This window comes from Ursus americanus, chromosome 14, assembly GCF_024610735.1.
Source record: "Ursus americanus isolate L20-20 chromosome 14, mUrsAme1.1.p, whole genome shotgun sequence".
Lineage (NCBI taxonomy): Eukaryota > Metazoa > Chordata > Mammalia > Carnivora > Ursidae > Ursus > Ursus americanus.
In genome coordinates, this window is record NC_142140.1 from 29,474,902 (window position 1) to 29,501,588 (window position 26,687).

A 26,687-nucleotide genomic window follows, 5' to 3' on the forward strand; every position below is an offset into this window, starting at 1 on the left:
AATAAGAAAATGTAGGCTTTTAAAAATACTAAAAATCAGGGAAAATAAAGGCATGAACACATAAATAAGGTACATAGCTTAATTTTTTTTTCTAAAATGGAAAAAGCTTAATTTTTTCCCTGATTGGTAAAGCCTGAGGAACCAAGATTCCACAGGAAAGGAATAAGAGAAAGTTGAGTTAAAAATGCTATGTGGAATTTTCCTTAAAGACCTTGTTGTGTACTTCTAGTGTGAAACAGCAAAAAATAAAGTTGAAAACATCTGATAAGAGAGTAAAAGGCAGAACAGAGATTTTGGCAGTCTCATAGAGTCTTATAAAGTTCAGAGCTTCCGAGGAGATATGATCCTGGTAAACACTCGCAGCTTTTAATTGAGGCCCTTAAATAGCTACATCCTAGGATAAGACTGAACTGGAAATAGATCAGCCTTAACTGAATCAAGATGATTTACTTGTACTCTCTCTGTCTGACAGAGGAAAATCAAATCATCTCTGGAGGAAGATAACACTGTTCTAACTTGTAACACACTCCATAAACAGTGTATCTATCACAAAACAATTAGGGGCGTGCAGGAAAACAGGAACAAATGACCAAAAATCAAGAGAGAAATATAGCCAAAAGTAGTAGATTCAGAAGTGATTCAGATATTGGGGTTTTCATACATGGATTTCCAAATAATTGATGAATACAGAAAATTTCACCAGAAATCTGGAATCTATACTAGGAATCAAATGGACAACTTCAAACTTAAAATTATGGAAACTGAAATTAAGAACTCAGTAGATGGATTTAAGAACATGTTCAACACATCAGAAGAGATGATTAGTGACTTGAAAGATAGGTCAGTAGAAAATATCCAGATTAAAGTACAGAATGGAAAAAAGAATGTATAAATAAAGAAAATTCCATAAGAGACATATTGGATGATGTGAACATCTGGGCCTTGTCATTGAAGTTTAGAGAGAGTTTAGGGGCAGAATAAATATTTGAAAAAACACTGGTCAAGAATGTTCCAAAACTGATGAACAACATCCAGCCATAGGTTCAAGAAATTCTATTAGCAAAGAAAATGAAATAAAATATGTAGGCGTAGTATAGTAAAACTGTTGAAAAACCAAAAAGAAATAAAAAAATCTTAAAGTACCCAGAGGGAAAAAGACACAGTTTCAAAACAACAGCAATTAGATTTATAGCTAATTTTTAAACAGAAACTATAGAAACTAGAAAATAATGGGATGGCATATTTAAAGTGCTGAAGAAAATAATTGCCAATCTATAATTCTATACTCAGAGAAGGTATCCTTCAAGAGAGAGAGAGTTTTAGAAAAATTAAAACGATGAGAATTAATTACCAGTATATCTACATTGAAATTGTTAATGGGAGCTCTTCAGCCAGAACAGAAATGGTCCAAGATGGAATTGTGGAAATGCAGGAAGGTATGATAAGCAACAAAAAGTATACATATATAAGTAAATATAAATGAAGATAGACTGTTTAAAACAATCAGAATAATGTCTAATGAAGTTTAATTCCCTGTCACCAAAGATGGGACAATTTAAGCATCCATCAGAATAGGAGATGCAATGGATTGAAATATAAGAAATACATTAAATCCATGAGTTAATGAATACTAGTTAATAATAACAATAACAAGTGGTTACCATGGGAGGGTGTTAGTGAGCTACAGTTTTATTTTGGTAAATAGTAAGGATGCAGGCACTGAACATTAATGGTTATGAATATTACAAAAATATAAGTAGGGATGGTGTGCCTATTAAGAGAAGCATGCACAGAAGCCATGAGGTAGTCTTGCGAGAAACAAAACAAGAAAATGAACCTAAATTTGACTAAGTCTCTAGACCTAAATACCAGCAAACAGAATTTACAGATAGGCAGCATTTTATTTAATACAATACCATTGGAAAAAATCAGATAGCAGAAAAGCTCAATTCCAACAAGACAGTTTCTCCAATGGGTAAGTAGCAAGGGAAAAAAGATTTAAGGGTATTGAAAGGTTAAATGTGCCTTAAAAGACATATCAGCCAATTACAGTGTGCAGAACTTATTTGGATCTTGATTCAAAAATACGTTTAAAATAGTTATGATATTTGAGACACTTGGCAATTTGAACATTAACAGAATATTTGATGGTATTCTGGCATTGTTAATTTTTCTATATGTTTGTTACTGATATTATGTTTATATGTTTCCAAAAACATATTCATCTGTTAGAGATACACACTAAAGAGTATATTACAAGAGATAGTTATGAGAAATATGATGTTTGGGATTTGCTCTAAAGTAGTATGGTTGAGGGAAAAGTGGATGGAGATAAAGAAGGAACAGAATTGGCCATGAGCTAATGATCATTAAGCAAAGTGGTGAATATGGGGGTTTCATGTCATTATGAAGTCTATTTTTATGAATGTTAAAACTCTCCATAACAAAAAGCTTAAAAATAAAATATAGAATTAAAAATAAAATTTTAATAAAATTTAATTTTATAAAATTATAAAAAATTTTATTTTTGCAACAAAAAGCAGTAATAACACATAAGGGGGCAATGGGATGAGGGGTAAGTGAAGTTAAAATCATGTAAAGTCCTTATCCAGGGAGTGGTAAAAATGTCAATTATGGTAGATTCTAATAAGTCAAAGGAACACATTTTATTTTTGTGATAACTACTAAAAAAAATGTATAACTAACAGCTGATGGAAGGGGAAAACGGAACAGTTAAAAAAAAAATAAAAACGAAACATTTGTTTAATTGAAGACAAAGGAGAATTAAGGAACAAAGAACAGACTAAGATAGTGATTTAAACACAAATGTAAGAGTAATTAACATTAATGTGAAAGGACTAAATATTTCAATTTAAAAACAAAGATTATTAGACTATGTTATAAAAACAAGACAACTGTATGATGACTACATGAGACATACTCTAAATGTAAAACCATATAAAGAATAAAAGCATATAAGAAACAGGCACACCTGGGTGGCTCAGTGAAGCATCTGCCTTCAGGTCCGGTCATGATCTTGGGGTCCTGGGATCAAGGCCCATGTCGAGGTCCCTGACTGGCAGGGAGTCTGCTTCTCCCTCTCTCTCTTTCCCTCCCTCCTGCTTGTTCTCTCCCTCTCTTAAATAAATAAACAAATAAACAAATAAACAAACAAACAAACAAATAAATTCTTTAAAAAACCCCACAAATACCATGCAAACACTAACCAAAAGATGCACTGCAGCTATTTGTATGTATACAAATAGCATGACCTCAAAATATTAAAAAGTAAGTAACTATAATAGTAAAAGAAGAAATATAGAAATCTTCAATCTTAATTGGGATTTTATCATGACTTTTTCATTAATTAATAGAACATGCAGAAAAATAAGTTAATAAATATATAGAAGATTTAAATACCACATTGGGCAAACATGACCTAATTGCAATATACAGAACACTGCACCCACCAAATGAAGAATATATAGTTAAAAAAATTTTTTAAATATTTTTAGGAATATATAATTTTTAAGTTTTAAGCGCATAGGAACATTTAGCAAATAGTTCATATGTCTAGACAAAGGCTTTTCTCAACTAATCTCCAAGGATTGAAACCATAGAGTTTCTTTTCTTTTTTAAAAATTTTTTATTTAAATTCAGTTAATTAACATATGGTATATTATTGGTTTCACAGGTAGAGTTCAGTGATTCATCAGTTGCATATAACATCCAGTGCTCATTACATCACATGTCCTCCTTAATGCCCATCACCCAGTTATCCCATCCCCCACCCACTTCCCCTCCAGCAACCCTCAGTTTGTTTCCTATAGTAAAGTGTCTGTTATGGTTTTTCTCCCTCTCTGATTTTGTCTTATTTTATTTTCCCTTCCTTCCCCTATGATCCTCCATTTTGTTTCTTAATTTCCACGTATCATATCATATAATAATTGTCTTTCTCTGATTGACTAATTTGCTTAGCATAATACCCTTTAGTTCCATCCATGTCCTGCAAATGGTAAGATTGCTTTTTTTTTTTTTTTTTTTTTTACTGAGTAATAGTCCATCGTATATACATGCCACATCTTCTTTATCCATTCATCTGTTAGTGGACATCTGGGTTCTTTCCATAGTTTGGCTATTGTGGACATTGCTTCTATAAACATTGGGGTGCAGGTGTCCCTTCAGATCACTATGTTTGTATCCATTGGGTAAATCCCTGGTAGTACAATTGCTGGGTCGTAGGGTACCTCTATTTTTAACTTTTTGAGGAACCTCCATACTGTTTTCCAGAGTAGCTGTACCAGCTTGCATAGTGTAGGAGGGTTCCCCTTTCTCTGCATCCTCGCCAACATTTGTTGTTTCCTGACTTTTTAATTTTACACATTCTGACTAATATGTGATGGTATCTCATTGTGGTTTTGATTTGTATTTCCCTGATGCTGAGTGATGTTGAGCATTTTTTCATGTGTCTATTGGCCATTTGTATGTCTTCTTTGGAGAAATGTCTGTTCATGTCTTCTGCCCATTTATTGACTGGATTTTTTGTTTGTTGGGTGTTGAGTTTGATAAGCTCTTTATAGATCTTGGATACTAGCCCTTTATGTGATATGTCATTTGCAAATATCTTCTCCCATTCCATAGGTTGGGAGTTTAAGTTTTGTTGACTGCTTCCTTTGCTGTGCAGAAGCTTTTTATCTTGATGAAGTCCCAATAGTTCATTTTTGCTTTTGTTTCCCTTGCCTTTGGAGATGTGTCTAGCAAGAAATTGTTGCAGTTGAGGTTAAAGAAGTTGTTGCCTGTGTTTTCCTCTAGGATTTTGATGGATTCCTGTCTCACATTTAGGTCTTTCATCTATTTTGAGTTTATCTTCGTGTATGGTTTGAAACGATGGTCCAGTTTCATTCTTCTACATGTGGCTGTCCAATTTTCCCAACACCATTTGTTGAAGAGACTGTCTTTTTTCCATTGGCTATTCTTTCCTGCTTTGTTGAAGATTAGTTGACCATAGAGTTGAGGGCCCATTTCTGGGTTCTCTGTTTTGTTCCATTGATCTATGTATCTGTTTTTGTGCCAGTACTATATAGTCTTGAAGAGTACAGCTTTGTAATACAGCTTGAAGTCCAGAATTGTGATGCCACCAGCTTTGGTTTTCTTTTTTTAACATCCTCTGGCTATTCGGGATCTTTTCTGGTTCTTTGCAAATTTTAGGATTATTTGTTCAGCTCTGTGAAAAATGTTGATGGTATTTTGATAGAGATTGCATTGAATGTGTAGATTGGTCTGGGTAGCATAGACATTTTAACATTTGTTCTTCCAATCCCTGAACCTGTACTGTTTTTCCATTTCTTTGTGTCTTCCTCAGTTTCTTTCATAAGTGTTCTCTAGTTTTAAAAATATAGATCCTTTACATTTTTGCTTAGGTTTATTCCTAGGTATCTTATGGGTTTTGGTGTAAATGGGACCGATTCCTTAATTTCTCTTTCTTTTGTCTCATTGTTAGTGTATAGAAATGCAACTGATTTCTGTACATTGATTTTATATCTTGCCACTTTGCTGAATTCCTGTATGGGATCTAACAATTTGGGGGTGGAGTCTTTTGCGTTTTCCACATGGGAGTATCATGTCATCTGCAAAAAGTGATAGTTTGACTTCTTTGCCAATTTGCTGTTTTTTTTCCTCCAACTCCTTTAGGTGTAAGGTTAGGTTGTGACTTGAGACTTTTCTTGTTTCTTGAGAAAGGCTTGTATTGCTATATACTTCCCTTTTAGGACTGTGTTTGCTGCAGTCCAAATGTTCTGAACTGTTGTGTTTTCATTTTCACTTGCTTCCATGAATTTTTAAAATTCCTCTTTAATTTCCTGGTTGACCCATTCATTCTTTAGTAGGATGCTCTTTAACCTCCATCTGTTTGTGTTCTTTCCAAATTTCTCCTGTAATTGAGTTCAAGTTTTAAAGCATTGTGGTCTGAGAGTATGCAGGGAGTAATCCCAATCTTTTGGTACCAGTTGAGACCTGATTTGTGACCCAGTATTTGATCATTCTGAAGAATGTTCCATGTCCGCTTGAGAAGAATGTGTATTCTATTAGTTTAGGATGAAATCCTTTGAATATATCTGTAAGGTCCACCTGGTCCAGTATGTCATTCAGAGCTCTTGTTTCCTTGTGGAACTTCTCCTTAGATGATCTGTCCATTATAGTGAGTGGGGTGTTAAGTTCCCCTACTGTTATTATGTTATTATTGATGTGTTTCTTTAATTTTGTTATCAATTGGCTTATATAATTGGCTGCTCCCAAGTTAGGAGCATAAATATTTACAATTGTTAGATCTTCTTGGATAGACCATTTAATTACGACATAGTATCCTTCTTCATCTCTTATTACAGTCTTTGTTTTAAAATCTAATTAGTCTGATATAAGGATTGCTATCCCAGCTTTCTTTTGATGTCCATTAGCATGATAAATTGTTGTCCAACCCCTCACTTTCAATCTAGAGGTGTCTTTGAGTCTACAATGAGTCTCTTGCAGATAGCATGTCAATGGGTCTGGTTTTTAATCCAATCTGATACCCTGTGTCTTTTGATTGGAGCATTTAGCCCATTTACATTCAGAGTAATTATTGAAAGGTGTGAATTCAGTGCCATTGGATTACCTGTAAAGTCGCTGTTTCTGTAGATTGTCTCTGTTCCTTTCTGATCTTTGTTACTTTTGGGCTCTCTCTTCACTTAGAGAATTTCCTTTAATATTTCTTGCAGGGCTGGTTTAGTGATCACAAATTCTTTTAGTTTCTGTTTGTAGTGGAAGCCCTTTACCTCTCCTATTCTGAATGACAGCCTTGCTGGGTAAAGTATTCTTGCCTACGTATTTTTCTCATGTAGCAACCTGAATATATCATGCCAGTCCTTTGTGGCCTGCCAAGTCTCTGTGGACAGGTCTACTGCCATCCTTATGTTTGTACCCTTGTAGGTTAAGGACCTTTTAATCCTGAGTTGCTTTCAGGATTTTTTCTTTCTCTCTGAAATTTGCAAACTTCACTATTATATGTTGAGGTGTTGACCTATTTTTCTTGATTTTGAGTGGTCGTCTCTGTGCTTTCTGGACTTGCATGCCTGTTTCCTTCCCCAGATTAGGGAAGTTCTCAGCTATAATTTGTTCAAATAAACCTTCTGCCCCTTTCTCTCTCTTTCCTTTTCCTCTGGGACCCCAATTATTCTGATATTGTTTTGCTTTATGCTATCACTAATCTCTCGAATCCTCCCCTCTTGATCCAGTAGTTGTTTAGCTCTCTTTTTCTCAGATTCCTTATTCCCCATTATTTTGTCTTCTATATCCCTGACTCTCTCTTTTACCTCGTTTATCCTACCAGTTAGAGCTTCCATTTTTTATTGTATGTCAGTGATAGCCTTTTTTATTTCAACCTGATTAGATTTTAGTTCTTTTATTTCTCCAGGAAGGGATTCTCTAGTGTATTCTGTGCTTTTTTCAAGCCTGGCTAGTATCTTTATAATCATTGTTTTGAATTCTAGTTCCAACATCTTACTTATATCCGTATTTATTAAATCCCTGGCAGTGAGTACTGCCTCTTGTTCTCTTTTTAGGGGTGATTTCTTCTGTCTTGTCATTATGTCCAGGAAAGAATAGATGAAAGAGAGGGAAAATACAAAAATATCACAACACCAAAAAAATATATACTACACAAATCAGAAGAGAACAGAGACCAAAAAGAAAAGAAAAGAAAATGAGAATAAAGTCAAACAAGAATTTTATATATATATATATAATATATAAAACATAAGTAGAAAAATGAAAATTATAAAAGATTAATAAAATGATTGATCAAAGTAGAAAATAGCTGAAAAGGAAAATAAAATATAAAACTGATGGCCTGAAGAATAATAAAACCATGAATGCTATATACTTCTTTCCCCAAGAGCTGGAGTTTTACAGTTCTGTATGATTAGTAAACTTGGTATTAGTGGGATGTTCCTGCTGGTCTTCTGGGAAAGGGGCCTGTTGCACTGATCCTCAGGTGTCTTTGCTGGGCAGAATTGCACCCCCCCCCTTGCTAGGGGGCCAGGCTCAGTGTAAGCGGCTCCAGGAGCTGGCATGGGGGATGAAAATGGTGGAGCCCCAATGTTTAGCCCAGAGCTGAAAGTTTGCACCCCCCACTCTTCAGTGCACCATCACAGAAAAGCAGTCTATCCCTTTTGTCTCCTGTTCGAACTCTGTTAACCCAGCCTGTGACTGAGCATTTTTATCTCAGTCATGAGAGCCTGTCTGGAGTCTCCAAACTTTATGGACTCTTGGGGTGCATACCTATGCCACTTCTCCCCCGGGGAGGGATGGGGGGTCTTGCCGCAGTTCTGCTTCTTGCTGGGCCCCTGCTCAGAGAGTGTTGGCCTGACCTTACAGTGGTTCCAAGTTTATGGCAACACCAAGCAGAAAGCCAGGGCCTGGATTCGCTATTTGCAACTAGCTTCCCCACTCCAATGCTTGGGAACTCTGCCACACTCAGACCCCCTCATTCTTTTTGTGACCCTGGGGATCCTGAGACCACATTTTCCCACCTGGGATTCTGCCCCACTTCACCCCCTGAGCAACTTGCAGGCAGATTTATAATGCAATTTTGTAGTCTGCTGCTTATAACTCTGTTTGTCAAAGAAAATAATCACAATGAAAATTAGAAATATTTTTAACTGATAATGAAAATGCAACATATCAAACAGTGTGAGTTGCAGTTAAAGCAGTAGGTATAGGGACAACTGATAGCCTTAAATGCTTATCTTAGAAAAGAGGAAAGGCTAAAACTTAGTGATCTCAAGGATCAGTTTTAAGGATCTAAAAAGCAAACTCAAAGAAATTAGAAGAAAATAAAGTTAAGATCAGAATAATTGAAATAGAAAAAAGGAACAATAAAAAAGTTGGTTCTTGGAAAAGGCTAATGAAATTGATAAAAGTCTGGTATAAATAATTGATGAAAATGTAAGGTAGATTGTTAAAAGTCACAAATGCAAAAAGGATAACACTGAACTGTAGGTATTAAAAAGATAATAAAAAGATATTACCAAAATTTTATGCCAATTAATTTGAAAATTTAAAGGAAATGGTTAAATTCCTTAAAAACACAACAAAATTCTATTACACACACGCACACAGACACACACGGATATTATTCAGCCATTAAAAAAAAAGAGAAAATCCTATTATTTGCTACAACATGGATGGACCTTGAGAGCATTATGCTAAATGAAATAAGTCAGAGAAAGACAAATGCTGTATGATATCACTTATATGTGCAATGTAACGACAAAAACAAAAACTTTATAGAAAAAGAAATCAAACTTGTGGTTACCAGAGGTGAAGTGTGGGGGAGGAGGAATTGGAGGAATGTGGTCAAAAGTGTACAAATTTCCCGTTATAAGATAAATAAGTACTGGAGATGTAATGTACAATATGATAGCTATAGTTAACACTGCTGTATGATATATAGGCAAGTTGTCAAGGAAGTAAATTCTAAGAGTACTTATCACAAGAAAAAATTATTTCCTTTTTTCCTTATTTTTCTTTCTTTTTTAAAATTATATCTATATGAGAAAATAGATGTTATTTGAATCTATGGTTGTAATCATTTCACAGTATTTATAAATCAAACCTTCATGCTGTATGCTTTAAACTTATATTGATGAATGTCAGTTACTTCTCAATAAAACCAGGAAAAAATTGAAATTGATATAATACATTTTAGAAAATCTGGATTATCTTACATTTATTAAATAAATTAACTTTGTAATTATAGATTGTCCTGTAAAGAACAAGCTAGTTAAATTCACCAGCAAATTTTTCCAAATATTTAAAGAAGAAACAATACAAATCATATGTAAACTCACATTATTAGGCCAACATAACCTTGACCCTAAAGTTGAAGAGTATTCAAAGAAAAGAAATTCACAGTCCAATTTTTCTCATGAAGATAGATGCTAAAATCCTAGCCAAAACATTAGTAAATCAAAGTCGGTGATATATATAAAGGGTAATATATCACTACAAAGTTGGGTTCATTCCAGGAATGCAAGTTGATTATTTGAAAATCAATCAATACAATTTACCACATTAATAGAGTAAAAGTGAAAAACCATATCATCATCTCAATAGATGAAGGGAAAAGTGCCTTTGATAAAATTTAACACTCATTCATGATAAAAACTCTTAACAAAATGTGAATGGAGCAGAACTTCCTTAATTAGATAAATGATATCTGCAAAAAAGCTACAGCAAACTTCATACTTAATGTTGAAATATTGACAGCTTTCTTGTTGAGATTGTGAATAAGATAAGGGTGTTGGTTATTTCTACTTTTATTCATCATTATATTGGATAGTCTTGCAAGTTCAATCAATAATGTAAGAAAAATAGAATATTTTCATAATCATGGGATAGGCAAGGATCTGCATTTTTAGTAAGCCACAAAGATGATTCTTATGAATGCCCATTTTGGGAAACCTCGTAACTGGATTGTCTAAAATGTGATTTGCTTATCTTGAGGTGGCCACAGCCTAAAAGTAGGGAAGACATGAAGAGAATCTTATTTCTGCTCTCTAACAGGACTGCCATTGTTGACACATCAAATTGATCAGATTGAATGTGGATTTTGCCACTATCCTTTAAAAATTGTTTCTGTTTACAAATATGGCATTCACCAGATCTCTTAATATTTTCAATCAATTGGAAACAAATAATCCCCCATACACATTGTAACAACCTACTTCTATTTACCTATAATTTGATTTAAAATGTTAATGTGAGGGGCACCTGGCTGGCTTGGTGGGTAGAGCAAGCAACTCTTGATCTCAGGGTTGTGAGTTCAAGCCCCAGGTTGGGCATGGAGCCTACTTAAAAAAATTTTTTTTGGTGGGGGTGGGGGGTGGCCTGGGTGGCTCAGTCAGTTAAGCATCTGCCTTTGGCTCAGGTCATCATTCCAGGGTCCTGGGATCAAGTCCCACATCAGACTCTCTGCTCATCGGGGAGTCTGCTTCTCCCTCTGTCCCTTTCCCTCCACTCCTGCTCTCTCTTGCTCTCTTTCTCTCTCTCACAAAAATAAATTAAAAAATCTTAAAAAATTTTTTTAATGTTAATGTGAGTTTAATATGTTCAGATCTTTTCTGCATAGATGGAACTCAAATACAACTGACCCGTTTTTCAATGTCCATGGTTAGTGTGTAGATAGATATATACCATGGACCAGTCAGATCATGGGCCTAGAAAAATAATTGTACGTAATGAAAGTCTACTGTAATGCATTTAGCTTCTGTGATAAATGTTGCCCTGGCATTACCAGTGACATTATTTTATTGATCTTGTTTTTCATATCTGCCCTTTTTTCTTCTATTTTTATTACCAAAAATTTCCTGCTTCTAAAATTCAAACAGTACGTAAGCATTATAAAGTGATAGGCTAAGTCCCCTATACTTGCAACACAAACCCATTCCTTGGAATTAACCACTGTAAATATTTTATCTCAAACTTTTCATTTATGTATTTATATATACTTTGCTATACTGTTTTTAAGGAGTTATCTACTTGCTACCTAAATCTTTTAAAATTAAAGCATATGTATGGAGGCCAAGTTCATCTTTTCTGTCAGATTTGATGAGTGATCAATATACTAAACTCTTATATATTTGTAATGCTCACTTTTTTTTTTACCATGTTCTGTTTCTTTGTTTAAGAGATTAAGAACTCTTAAAGGAAGGAGTGATAACAACCAATATAGTGTAACAGTACTGTTCATTTTGTTCCCAGAGGAACGTTCATACATACTCCTACTAATAAATTTGTTCTTCTCTTGAGTTATTGGCAGGAACAAGAAGTGCACATACCAGTACTGATGGAAAATGGGTGAGGAGGAGTGAGCAACACAATTTACAACCTATTAGGCTAAGAGTAACAATAATGTAGTTTTCCAAAAAGATACTGCATATCTAAAACATATATTTAAACTGTTTCTTTGGTAAACAATATAAAGTTGTTGCTTATAGCTAAATTCAGAGAGGATTAAATTTGCCTCATATGGCCAACTGAGCTGGGGGACTCTAGCAATCCCAAATCATGTTCTCGTAACCATTCTTGTCCCCCTGCAATCCATTTTCCAAATGTAGCTTGAGGGAGATTTTCACATGCTAGTTTGATCATGCCACTGTGCTGGTGGTAACCATTTCCACCATTGAAAAAGCTAACATGCCCCCTGTTTTCCTCTCTTGATTTTTTCACATCATGCCTCCTTAGCCCTCTGAACTCCAACTACGCTGCCCTTTCTTTCTCTTCCTCAAAATCATTGTCCTCCCTCCTGCTACAGGGCCTTTGTGCATCTTGTTCCCTTGGCCTGTTAGATTTTGTTTCCTTCATCTCCATTGAGTTAGTTCTTTCTCCTCAGATTTCATCTTCGATGTTTTCCCTTCTACAGACTATTTTAGGACCCTTGTTATATTCTGTCTTTTTGGCACCTGCTACTAACCTATGTTGCTCTATTTCATCACCGTCTTCCCAACAAGGCCATCAATTCTGTGAGTTCAGAAACCATCTTTGTTTATGTCCAATTACCAGCTCAGCCTGGCATATACTAAATGCTTAACAACTGTTCATTGAATGCATAGAAGAATGTGTATAAATTTGTAAATTGAATAGAAGATGAATTATTGCAGCTGAAGATGTTATTATCTGTTACTAATTATGGGAAATAACTTCAAAGGGAAGTCAAGGGCAGAACTTTTGATGATTTCTCAAATGAGGGAACTGATACTCAGAGGGGTAAGAAACTTGCACATGGGAATGCTGCTACTAAGTGACAGAGCCAGAATTTCAACTGAGCTTTGTTCAATAGCACTGCTCTTCCCAAGAGCAGTTACATGTATAAAGACTTTATGTAGACAATAAGCATGGCAAATATTGAGTACTCCATCCCCATCCTGAAAATCCACAAGGACCATTATGAATATTAAAGACTGACAATACCTGGAGTAAGGAGATATGTTTAATTTAATATAACCCAATATCCCTTTCATTTGGTACTACTCTTGAATGGAATTCTTGGCAAATGCTGCTGTTCATTTCTTCATACATCCATTTGTCCTTCAGTTTGCTTTATCTATCCTTATGACACTGATTATAATCCCATTGCTAAATAAGTCTTTCCAAAGAAGACATTTGCCAAATACTTCCATCTAGCTAGAATGAGAAGACAAGATGTCCCCCTGTTCAAGATAAAACATTAAGTCTTTTAAAGTTAATTTGTCCTAACTTAGGGTCAAGTGTCTGGAGACGTGGACCTCACTTAACATTCTTTCTGGCACAGATACACTTATAGCTTTGAAATAATCTCTGTTTCCCCCACTTTATTTAGGCTACCAAATTGCACATAATGAAGCATCACCAGAGCTGGGATAGCAGTAAAAATTGGAACATTGCATCTATTTTTCACGAGCAAAGGGAGACATTTGGTCAAATTCAGCCCAATTACCAATGATAAAACATACTAGTGTCACCTTCAATAATTACTGGAGAACAAGACTTAACTATAAATAATACTACATCTATTTCATTTTTAGGCTATTTCATTTAAAGATTAATTCCTGCTCAACAGTTCTCAGTACTAGGGAAATTTGCCAAGACTCATTTCTTTAGAATGAAACATAGTCTTATGTTTCATGCATATACTATACTTCTCCAAATTTCTCATAAGTTTAAATATATGGATTTTAGGTTCTTAGGTAGAAAATTTTACCATGTCCTATTCCTCTATATCAGGTATATTTATATTTATAATAATATAGGTTTACTGGGAAAAGTCTATACATATCTATATGCTGACAGAATGTGCCTTTAAGGATTTTTAGCCTAAATATGACTACATATTCCCCAAACTCCTACAGCTATGTGATTTTGTGTTTGTAATTATTTAGCATGATATATGCACTTCTTTTTTGAGTAAAAGGTTTATAGCATTTTTAGTGGAAACCTTGAAGTTCATACAAAATAATAGGGAGGAATTGAGTCTAAATTCAACTTTTTTCTGAATTAACTGCAAAAAAATAGAAACGAAATTTTCAATGTGTCTGATTACGTGTATTTATTCAACAAACAGGCACTGAGGAATAAAGGAGGACTAGACATTATCCCTGCTTTCAAAGAACTCACGTCACCTCCATGTCAGAGACAAATGGACAGCTACGCACGTACAGTACTGGGATTAGGTGCCATAGGAAGGAGGTGGTGAGCACTGTGCTGTGGGAACACCCCAGGGGGCACTTGTCTCACCCAAGATCAGGGAGTCAGACCACACTTCCCAGATGAAGTGATATCTAAGCTAAGGAGTTGAATTTAGACTTGAATCTGTATCTAACCATTCTGGAATGCTGAAGAAATGGAGACAGGAGCCCCTGGGTCATCCTTAGTCAATTGAAAAGCAGAATCTGTAATTGCTGGGTAGTGAGTAGTCTTTTTATGGAAGCATTTTTGGCTATGCCTAGAAAAGAAGAAGATGCTGCTTTCTTTTTCTGGCTCTCATTTGCTTTGTCTGGTTTCCTTGTACTTTACTGCCCTTTTCTATGAACCACCTGAGCCATATAGAGCCACCTGAGAATTCTCTCCACCCAGTGTAGCCCCTGATCTTGAACAAGCCATTTTTAAAAGTTTAGCTGAAGTGTGTTTTGTGTGTGAGAAGGTGTATGTGGGAGTAGTGTGTCATCCAAGCTCTGTTGGGGAGAATGACTGACCTCTGACCCTTGCTGCGGGAACTGTCCTTCCACCTGAGGGGCTGGTACCTACAGCCATGATTGCCCATTCCGGATCTGGAATACCCACAGTTCATTCTTTGTGGGACACTGACAGCAGAGGCCAGTGGCCTAATCTGGCCTACAGATATGTTTTTAAAATCAGGAAATTTCAGTAAAAATCTGGATTTCTGTCATTAACATAACTAGACAGCAGAAGCAGCATGATCCCTGTTTGTCATAGGACCTTTCCTTTCAGGTTCTTGTTTCATAGCTAGTCAGCCTCCCACCTTTAATTACCTGCTTGGCCCCCATAGGTGTTTGAATCGGTAACTCCTGATGTATAGTTGTGGGTGATGAGACCAGCTGTGGACTGATCTTGACCATGGCTGGGCTAAGCAGATTTTTTTCTCTTCATTTTGAAGTGGTGCCTAGGACACTACTTCGTTTCCACTGAAGCTTCAAAGAGATACAGATAGTTGGTCATGTCAATGTCAGAGCAGAGAAAGCACATCTAAAAGTAGAGGCGGTAGGTCAAATATTCCAGAAAGAAGTAGAGACACAAGCCCTGTAGCCCCAGAGAGTGAGTGTGGCGATATTGGATCTGAATGACGTCTTACTTCCTGGCTCTGGTTCCTCTGAGGCCCGGCTATACTTCCTGTCCTTTGTGCTATGGGATACCTCAAATTCCTCATCCAGAATCACATCCAGAATCGAGCTCCTCAAATGGATCTTTGTTTTTGTAACTAAATAAAGCTTAATTCAGAAGCAACATGGTTTTTACAATATTTCGTTTGCATGGGAAAATGGAACTTTGGGTTTCCAGTAATTTATCATGAATACTCTAGTTGGATTAGAACAAAGTCTTGTAATCCTCAAGTAGGGTATTCTAATTGATTATTAGAAACCCGTGGACTATGTTGAATTAGCAGAACAAAATCTTGTCATCACTGCGTAGCATTTTGACCTTTAGAAATCTTGGGTTCAAGCTTTCTTTAAGAAGTTGTACCTATTCTTGAGTTGACATATTGAGATTCTACTGTGAAGTGATTCTGAATAAACTAGAAAGTTGCCTGGCTTCTTAATCATGATGGTTTTTAAAAACGTATTATATTTTATAATTATAAAACTATATGTTTGGGGCACAATAAACTAAACCCCCATGAACCCACCATCCAGTTTAAGAACTGTAACATTACCATTTACTTACATGTTCCTTCCCTGTCTGCTCTCCTGCCTTTCCATTCCAGCAGTACCCATTGTGCTGCAGGAATGAATGTACTGCATACATTTTCCACATACACTTCCTTCCTTTTCTCATAAAAAATAATTTTGTCACATTTGTATGTATCCCTAAACAAGATATATTTTAGTTTTTGAGCATTATAAAAATGGCTTTATACCATATGTCTCTGCTTCCCAGCTTTTTCACATCATGGCACACATTGAACTTGAAAATATTGTACAGTGCCTTGGGATAAATGCTATCTATATCTCATCACAGGACTGCAGCTACTATTAATCCCCAGAACAGAGGGGTCAGTATGTTAGGACCTCTGTAACCTAGTCACTGAGGCACACCACTTGAAAGCACTGCTCTATGTAGTGTTCTCTCCACTTGATTTTTTGTTTCTTAGATTTATCTTAGATTTTTTGCTTCTTTAGATTTATGCACATTGGTTTTCACTGCTCTATAATAATCCTGTGTCAACATCCAAGAATTTCCATCTTATTCTGTTTAGAGCCCCTCTTTACTTTTCACTTATACTACTGATAGCATACCATGACTTATGGAAAACTGCTGAATTTGGTTTCATGTTTTTCTAGGATTCAGAGAGGTACTTTTAAATTTTGGTTTTAAAAATCTGTTTTGTTTTAGATTGGGTCTTAGAGTATAAGGCAGCAAGAGATAGAATTAATTGGACCATTATATATAAATACAACCTTTTCTATTTAATCACATTATTAGGACAAAAAAGCAATATGTACCAGTGAATATATCTTCAGATCAGTGGAAATTGACTTTTTGCAGGCAGACTAGGGAGTTCTGAATTATGAAGATGTCATAATTGCATTAATGTTTTTAATAGTTGATATATATTTTGATCTGAAGTAAACGGTATGATTATTTAGTTCAGCAAGGGCAAATATATTTCACTTCATGTTCTAAATTCATTTAGTTGAGAGTGTTCACCTGGAGTACTATTGGAAAAGTGTTTTCAATTCATATCAGGGTCTTCGGCTAAGAATTCAGTGATCAATTATTGATGTCTGCCCTGGGTTTTCATACTGGGAGTAAGGACATATGTGCTAGGTATTTGCATTCCCTAATCTTCCCATTTGCTTCTCCTGTGCTTATCTTGAACCCATCTTGGTCATGTGAATATGATTTAATTTGTAGCTTACCCCTCTTGGAAAACCAAAGTCATTATTTAAAAAGTTGAAAAGCATCACATCACATGGTTGTGTCCTTTTCTCTGGTCATTTATTATGGTCTCTAATTACCTGCATCATAGGATACTTTTCTCACAAGTATCCAAGATATTCCACTCCTTTGGTAAAGTGTATTTTACCTTTGTTTTTGAGCCCCAAGCTGAAGAATAGATGAAATGCCCTTTAATACCCTTAGGTTCAGAGTTTTGAACTTAGCTTTACATAGATAGATCTTGTTCACTGGAATTTAAAACAATTAGAGCTACAAAGCTTCTTTAGAGTTTCCAGATCCTATTAAATGTTATTTTTTAAGATAACATCTTTTCTTGTCCTTCATTTATGAATGTTTGGTCAGGAAGTGGTCGTAAAAAGCTTCAAATCCCAATTGAATAATGCGTTCTCAAAAGTAGCTGCCAAGTGTAAATACCACTGATATACATTCATGCATATGATAGTATATAAATAACCAGGAAAGCATAGCAAAGGTCAATCAATTATGTATAGGTCAGAATGCTTTCCATCTGGATTGAGTCATTTTAGCAAATGACATCATGTGTCCTTTGGAGTCTATTGTGAAATGTGGCTTGAGTCATTATAGATTGGCTTCTTCTCTGGGTTACCAGGATGGCAGTGGTAAGGCTCAATAAATAAATGTATTGGAGTCTGCAGGAGCATATTTGCATAATTGGGGTGTAGTGATGAAGGCTTCTTAATCTAGAGAAAACCTTTGGGCCCTATCCACCAATTTCTAGTTTTTTATCCTTCTTGGTTGATTTTTTTTTTTTTTAAGGACTTGAAGACAAAAGAGTTGGAAATGAGCCAGATGCTCTTTATATAACTGCAGTGGATATCTTTCCATGAAATTGCCAGCAGGGAATCAATAGTAATAAATCTGGTACCCTTCTAATCTCTTTAAACTTCACCATTGCTCTTCTGGAATGAGGCTACTTGGACCCTGTAAATTTGGTTTATAATTTCTATTTGATCTGATGGGGAGTGCTCTCACCAGATTGCCAGACTCTAGAGTGACTGGTAGGATGGGATGTTGTATGAGTTGGAAGGGATGTTGGCATTTTCCAGTTGAAACAACAGGAACTGAATTTAGCTTGTAGACCAAGTGGTAAAAGTAGCTGCCAAGTCCAGTCATTTCTGATTAGTCAGGGCCTAAGGAGGTAAATGTTACTTGACAGAATTGAATGTGTGATTTTTCCCTCCCTTCAGGATATTTTGAAAATGTTAAAAAGTTGTTGTTGTTGTTTAAAATAGGATGACTTATATAAGAAGGACTTAGAGTCAAATGTTTTATAGGCATTTATAGGGGGGATCTAAGTTTGGTTGAGATCTTGGAAGGAAGAAGGCTTGGCCATCTTTAGGAATGATGAAAGGAAATGGTCCTTGCCTTTAGGGAACTTATAGTCTAGTGGGAAGACAGACATGCAAACACATACCACAGTAGAAAATAATAGCTGCTCTAATAAGAGATATATGTAAAAATCCAGGCATATTTCTGTCACTTATTTATATTATATTACCCTTTACTTACTTATTTGGGCACTTAATGGCTGAGAAACATGCCTATACGTATTATCGGGGTACTTTGAGAGTGAACTTTCAGTTTTCAAGATGGCTACTCTGTGTTTTGGTGATCCAGAGGTAATGTGGCTTCCTTCTCTTGGAATGGTACTTACTGTTCTGTACACAACCCAAAGCCTTAACTTCCAGTAAAACTCCACAGATTCCTAGGGACTATTCTTTGATCACAACTACATGGACACCAAAACAAATGGGGGAAAAGATGAATATAAAGTTCAAGTTGCAGTTGTTTTTTGTGGTAACTAACAGCTGATTTGCAAGGTTTTATCTTCTTCCCCCACTAGTATCTTTGAGATTGTAATCTGTGGGCATAGGTGATCAGCTGATTCAGAGTGGTATAGATCAGTCACACAAAAAGGGGCCTACTTGACCACCTGGCAGACTTCTGCTTATATCTCATTTTACGAAATCACTCATAGTTGTAAGGGGTCCTGGAGAGAGGGGGTTGTTAACAGAGACTGGGTTGACCAATCAATGACTGCTAAACTTTCTTATTATCCAAAAATAACCAATGTCAACACTCTACCTACTGTTTTTGCAATGTTTTACCTCTTAATGATACCATGAATCTTTTTTCATGTTATTAAATATTCTACCACATAATTTTAATGTCTGCATAATATTCCTCCTTTTGGCTGTACCATAATTAATTTGAACAATCTTCTTTTTTTTGAAATTTAGGATTTCCAGTTTTTACTATTATAAATAGTACAGTGGTAAACATCCTTGTAGTTATATCTTTTTCAGAATTCTTTTGACCTTTTTTCTTTCATTTTCATTCTCCCTTTAAAAAAAATCAGCAAATAACAATAATGTAAGTAAATATTTAGTTACTCTCTTTAAACAGAGTTTGGGGGAGGAATTCTTTTTTTTTTCTTTTTTTTTTAGAGAGAGAGAGTGGGAGAGCATATAAACATGCACATGGGGAGGCGGAGAGAGGGAGGGAGAGAGAGATTCACCCAGTGCAGAGCCCAGTCTCACTACTCTGAGATCGTGACCTGAGCCGGAAGCCAAGAGTCTGATGCTCCACCGACTGAGCTACCCAGGAGCCCCGAGGAATTCTTTAATAACTCAGATAACTTAGATCATTCTACAGGATGCAAAATATCTTATTGATTTGACAAAATCAGAGAAGTAATTGGTAAATATAGAGATAGGAGAGGGAGGAGGGAAGTTACCAGTTTTCTGATGGAATCAACTGAGTTGGTTCAGTTAAAATGGCTTTAATGAGTTTTACAGGTCTGATTAAGGGCATCTGGCAGTATGTTAATTTTCAGAATCCCTTCTGCCTGAAAATGTATTTTCATCTGACGTTGTGTTTCTTTTTGTACAAAGGTTGTCAAATGAGAGTGTGAAAGTAGTTCATCTCACAACTCACCTGCCAGAATGTATCGTGGGCATGTTGAGGTTGAAAGCCTGGCAGCCACACCAGCTAAAAGCAGACACTGTAGAGAAGTCTGGCTTCCAGAAGAGTAAAAGGGGAAATGCTGACACTGTCCACCACCACCCCCAACCCCTGTCACTGCTGTGGTCTTTGGGAGGGAATTAATGGTGCCTTTCCTTGTTTGAAAACTAAAAAGGGATCAGCAAAACCAAGAGCATAGGGCAGAGAGTTCTGGTACTTGCTGAGTACATTACCTCTTAGAACAGGGTTTTTAAATGTCAATGCTTTTTCTAATGTATATGAGGAATCCTGATTGAGAAACTGGCCCATATGCTTAGACTATATCCAACTCTGTTTCTTTTTTTAATGCTGCAAAATAAGGTTAATTTTTATGGTGAATATTTTATGGCTTGCTTTCTGTTATGTGCCAGACAAATTGAAGGCAATGCAAACTGATGGGTGGTGGAGATAAAAGAGCAGTGTTGACCTTTTGGTAAATCATTCATCAGACTGCTTCATCTGTAAGTGGTTTTCCAGTTGCAGCTCATATTTGCTAATCACTGCATTTGACTCTCACTTCTACAGGGGCTGATTGTCTTGTTGTGGATTGCCTCCCCGCCCCCCACAGCCGTCTACCCCTCACCCTTTTTTTTTTTTTTTAAACTTTAGCTATTGGTATTATAGCTATTTCATTACCTGTTAGTTCCTCCACCAGAGGGGGCTTGTGGGCAGAGAAACACTGGAAATTAATAATTCAGTCTCTTTTTGCTTGTCTTCACTGTGACTCTTAAGGTTTCTCCTCAGTAGCTGAGATGTACTTTAAGCATTTCATTCATTTACTCTCCTTTGAGTGTTCTTGTTCCCAATGAAATTAAGTTACAAAACTGCTGTCTTTGGCAGTGACCACAGAATAGAATAGTGAATTAACTGGTTTTAATGGTTTAGCCCCAGCATAATTTTTGGCTTCCATGTTGATCAAAGTCCCATTGGGAGAACCAAAAGTGAGAGCAAGAATAGTCTTTGTTTCACCCTGGGCCAAATACTAGAAACTATGGACTTTACTATGGTGGAAGCATAAATCTGTGTCCTAGACCCAAAGTGGATCCAAGGCTAGGCGTCTCATAGAATCAATTTCACCAATGCTGTGGGCCTCTGTGGTTCTTCATCTCTTGATACTGCTGCCTGATTCTGGCCAATCCCTAGAGTTCAGAAGTGTCGTTAATACAGAAGATCCTTTGGGGCGCCTGGGTGGCTCAGTCGGTTGAGTGTCTGCCTTCTGATCAGGTCATGATCCCGGGGTCCTGGGATCGAGCCCCAAGTCCAGGGCTTTTCTTTCTGCCTGCTGCTCCCCCTGCTCCCTCCTTTCTCTGTCAAAAAAGACCCTTTAAGTCTGAATTAGCCTACAAGCTATGGAGGACAACATAGACATGCTTGGCCTCTGATCTAGGCAAGAATATTTAGGAAAAAGATTCTACTTTAGGACCAAAAGAAATTGACCTTTGTCCACTAGGGAATCCAACCATTTATAGTGCTGTGCTGATTAACCCCACAGAGGTTGTTTCTTAATTATGTGTTTTAGGATTTTTAAACCAGGAACTGTTTCCCCTTTCTGGGGACTGAGAGCATTTTGATATTTTGATTGTAATTAAATAGAAATTGGAAACACTAAGAGACAGAAACTAATCAGAAGTGTTTCACTGTTCCTTTATTCCCAATCAAATGCAGTGTCGAGAAATATCCAGATATTACCTGCACTCTGCCTGTCTCCTGGCTTGAACCTGAGATTCTTCCATTGGGTGAGTGGTCCTGGGCCCAGATTGGCATTGCCCATTTGGTTGATGAGGGCAGTTTGACAGGGTTTTTGCTGATATGTTTGCTGCTGAGTCTCTAAGGGCATGACCTTATGCCTTTCTGAAGTCTGTGTGTGTGGTGGGGTGGATTGTGGGGGTGCATGATCTTTTTTATTATTTTGTTAAAACACTATAGTTTTATGGCTGCAGCCAATCATAATACTTTTACCTTTTTTTGGGTAACAAAGAACATATTTCTTTATATTCTTTTGTAAAAACACAAAAAAGCAAGAAACATGATTTCTAAAGAGCAGCGTCTTTTAACAGGGAATTCTCAGAAGTTACATTTATTCTCCCTTTGTTTGAGATAGAAAGCCAGTCTTTGGCAAAGGGACACTTAGGTCCCAGAAAAACAGGCAATAGTGATAGTCTATTAATACCAGATCGTTCTTATGAGAAGGAATAATTTTTACATGGTGGTGACATTTTAAGTTTTAAAAGGAGATTTTCTGTAGTGTTTTCCATAACAGTATGGTCCAGAAGTTAGTCTGGGAGGAGACAGAAATGAATTAAAATGAATTTTTGGAATCTTGCTTATTGAAAATGCTGATGCTGTCAAGCGTGACTTATCTTACCATCCTGCTCCAGACCCACAAACTTAACTAGACTCACATCTACCCTTGTCCCTTTTCCTCAAGACTCAGAGACCAAGAAGAATTTCCTGTATCTTTAAACTCATCTGTGAATGTTCCCTTCACCTTTTACTCTTCTCCACCATCCATTATGGTAACCACTAGCCATGTGTGGCTATTTACATTCAAATTAATTTAAATTAAACAAAATAAAAAATTTATTTCCTTAGTTAGCCTAGCCTCTTTTCAAGGGCTCGCTAGGCACCGGTGGGTATTGGCTATCTTATTGATCAGCATGGATGTAGAACATTTCCATCATCACAAAAAATTCTGTTGGACAGCCCTGCTTGGATACTCTTGGACATCCCCCAGAGGGTATTGCTTCCCTCTCACCCTCTCAGGTGGTCACTATTTTTTCTCAGTGTCTGGAGTGGAGTTGGTGTCGTTCTTCATTCTCATCACCACTTCTAGACAGCTGCTTTCCTCTTCGTGCACAGAAGGGCTTTGAAAGCAGATGCTATCAGACTATATCCTACTGCCTACTCTTCTGAATGTATTGATAATTTTACCCCCTAGCTCACTCACTATCTTTATGTCCATCACCCTCCTGCCATCATTGTTGGTAAAAAATACCCACATGGAAGACTCATCTCTGGCCTCTTGTTTCCTTGAGTTTCCACTGGCAGATGTCTCCCTTCTCTACCTATTGGTCATACTCCAGACCAATGGGTCTCAATTTAGGAAGTTCCCCTGTCCTAGAAGGTATTTGCAAATGTAAGGAGTGCTGCTGGCCTTTAGAGGACAGGAATTAAGGATGCTCAATGTCATTCAGTACCCAGGGCAGGTCTACACAATGAAGAATTGTTGCATCCCAAATGTCATAGAGCCCTTGTTAAGAAACCTAGTGCTGGGGCACCTGGGTGGCTCAGTTGGTTAAGTGTCTGCCTTTGGCTCAGGTCATGATCCCGGGGTCCTGGGATGGAGTCCCACACCGGTTTCCCTGATCAGCGGGGAGTCTGCTTCTCCCTCTGCCCCTCCCCCTCCTCATGTTCTCTCTCTCTCAAATAAATAAATAAATAAAATCTTTAAAGCAAAAAAAAGAAACATTGTGCTGACCTTCAAAATGCATTTCAAAGCATCTCTCTGACCACCACCTCCTGTCCTTCTGAGGATATCATCTCATGTGACACCAACATTTCTACTCCAATACGAATTCTTTGACTCCTTGGGCCTCCAGTCTACAGACCTCCTGCTATTCTGCACTAATCATTATTCCTCTCCTGTCCTTACTTCCCTCCTCACCTAGCTTGGGTGCCGTCATCTCTATCAGCCTCATCTGGTGTAACCCTTGACTCTCACTGAGCTTTCTGTTTGCTTTGGGCCTGCGTGCAGATGGGTGGAGAACAACGCTAAGTTTTATGGACTTCCCTTACATTGATGTCTGCTAATTTCAAGTAGATCCTCTGCTCCACTTGGCAATCCTACCTTATTTATTTAGTACTCCTACTGTCTGAGACAACTGTTTTACACCTTCACCTGTGCCTCAAACCTCCAACTCCCATCCCCAATTCTCCCACTCACCTGATGCCCTCACTTTATATTTCATTGGGAAAATAGAAACAATCAGAGCAAACCACCTCAGCTCCTCCAGCAAATTTGCATTCCTGTTTCCGAATCCTAGTAAAGTTTCTTTTCATTTGCGTGCCTTTACTACTCTGAGCCATATGATGATTCAATTCTCTCACTGCTTTTCTCTATTTGAAAGATTGGGAAACCTTCTTTTGTACAGTGTCCCATAATATCATTTGGCTTTCATTTGATATAAACACATCATTTACATATTAATTCTGCCTTTGTTCTTTTCTCATTACTCCATAACAATTAAAATAGGCCATTACTCTGCCACACTATGAGTTTTTATGATGTCATATCAAAGTCTCCATTAATTAAATAACTTCATAAATTAAAGCCTTATTTGGTGACAATATCTTTCAGTTGCAAATCATCTCCACTAAAGAGCACAATGGCAGACTTGGGACAATTTTAGCATTAGGACACACCAACCTAACAGCCAGATGTGCTTACTGACACATTGAAAGTTAAAAGCTGTCAGTTGAGGTGATTGTTTGGTGCCAATGACACTGAGAGCAGTAGAGAGTGGACGAGGGGAAAAAAAAGGACACACTCAGGTACTGCTATTGGAAAGCACAGCTCAATTATCAGGTTGTCATTTAGATTCTTTAGAATGTTCATTAGATTGAACCACAAATTAAAATAAAAATTCTCCCCAGATGTTTGGAGCTATGAGACTATGTCATGGGATTTCAGTTTGAGAGGCACTGACCTGGCTGGGTAAAGTTCTAATTTCTTACCTGAAAATACTAAGCCCTCATTTAACTGGAGGGTGAATTGGAGTAGAAGGGATAAGATGAAGACAGTAAGAGAGAAGTTATAAACGGGGTTGTTGGGGTAAGAGAAGAAGAAAGTTGGAGTGGGGAAGCAGTGCAGAAGAGGGAGAGACAGAATAAGAGCGGCATCAGATAGAAATAAAAAAAAATAATGGGGGAGAGGGAAGAACAGCAGCATCCAAGGTAGATGACAGATTCTTTTATATTCATGTTATAAGTAGGGAAATACAGTAGTGGACTGGACATCTTAATTCGGGATTTTATGTGTAGGTGTTGTTGTATAAGGACTTATTACTCCCCTCTTGAAGAGAATATAGTTTGCTGATCAGTGCTTGCTGTGGTGTGTAGTACTTGATCCATTTAAATAATCCCTACTTCTGGGGAAGTTGTAGATCAATTTGATGGTTGAAGTAAGGTCAAACAGGAATCATAATACGAAAGTGATTAATTTTAGCTGTCAGTAGACAAAGATTTTTAAGTTGGATGGGGAAAGGAAAACAAGTATATACTCTTTATAAACTCCTTACAAGGGACACCCCTATTAGGCATAGGAAGATTGAAAGAAAATAGATGGAAATTGATATAATACTCCATGCAAATACCTTTCAAAAAAAAAGCTATTGGATGCTGTATTAATATTAGACAAAGCATGCTTTAAAACAAACAGCATTAATATGGTTAGAGAGAGTTATTATTTAATGACAAAAGAACAATTCACCAGGGAGATATATTAATCTTGAACCTACACTACTGAGCAGCATCCTTTCAAAAATAAATAAAAATCGACAGAATCATCATGAGATATTGAGAATATAGGTAATCATAATCGGGGAGTTCTAAACATATTCTCTCGGACACTGATAAATAAAATAACTTAAAAAATTAGAAAGGATGAAGATTTAAATAATATAACTGATTCGCTTGATCAAATGGACGTGTATAGGATGTAGAACTCCATTAGCAGAGAATATTTACACGTAGAAAGTCTGAACACTGACGAATACAAATTCTATTGACTACATATATTTTATCCCAGAGAAGAAAAAATTCAGAGGTGAAAAACCAATAGACATCAAAAATTTCATACATTTGGAAACTCAAGATCATACTTCCAAATGATTTTTGAGTCAAAGAAAAGTGATGAGAGAAATTAGTAGATACTTTAAATCTTGTAGGGTATAAAGGGATACACAGAGGGACATTTATAGATTCGTAAATTCATATATTAGAAATAAAGGAATGCTAGTTATTAGTGAGTTAAGCATTCAACCAAAAAGGGATAAATAGCAGAGTAAACCCAGATATGTGTAAGGGATAATACAAAATATTACAAAAACCAATGAAATAGAATACAAAAGGAATAGTAGAAAAGACCAACAAAGCAAAAGATGATTCTTTGAAAGATGCTCCAAACACGTACACATCCGGCAAATATGATAAATTACAGAAACAAAGAGGGAGGGGGAGGAGACAAATAATATTAGAAATGAAAAGGGAGTCCTAAGTATAGAGACAGTAGACTGTATTACAAGGTCAAAAGAATATACTGTGAATAACTCGATGGTACTATATTTGAAAACAAATGTCTAATAAACAAGGGTGCCCAGTACACAGATGATAATAGGTATTCTAAGCTTATGTCCCAACAAGAGACATGAGAGACATGATGTCTAACTCGAGTCTGG

General features: G+C 36.6%; 1 protein-coding gene across 5 annotated transcripts in view; it reads left to right on the forward strand.

Annotated features, from left to right (window-relative positions):
- Positions 1-26,687, forward strand: part of FHIT (fragile histidine triad diadenosine triphosphatase) — a 1,378,910-nt gene that overhangs the window by 234,750 nt on the left and 1,117,473 nt on the right. For 4 of the 5 annotated variants that reach the window (XM_045807502.2, XM_045807501.2, XM_087866889.1 and 1 more), the window contains exon 3: positions 21,898-21,968. The exons of the other annotated variant lie outside the window; for it this stretch is intronic. The gene's annotated coding sequence lies outside the window, so the exon portion shown is untranslated. The remainder of the gene's footprint in view (positions 1-21,897; positions 21,969-26,687) is intronic. 5 annotated transcript variants of the gene reach the window in all.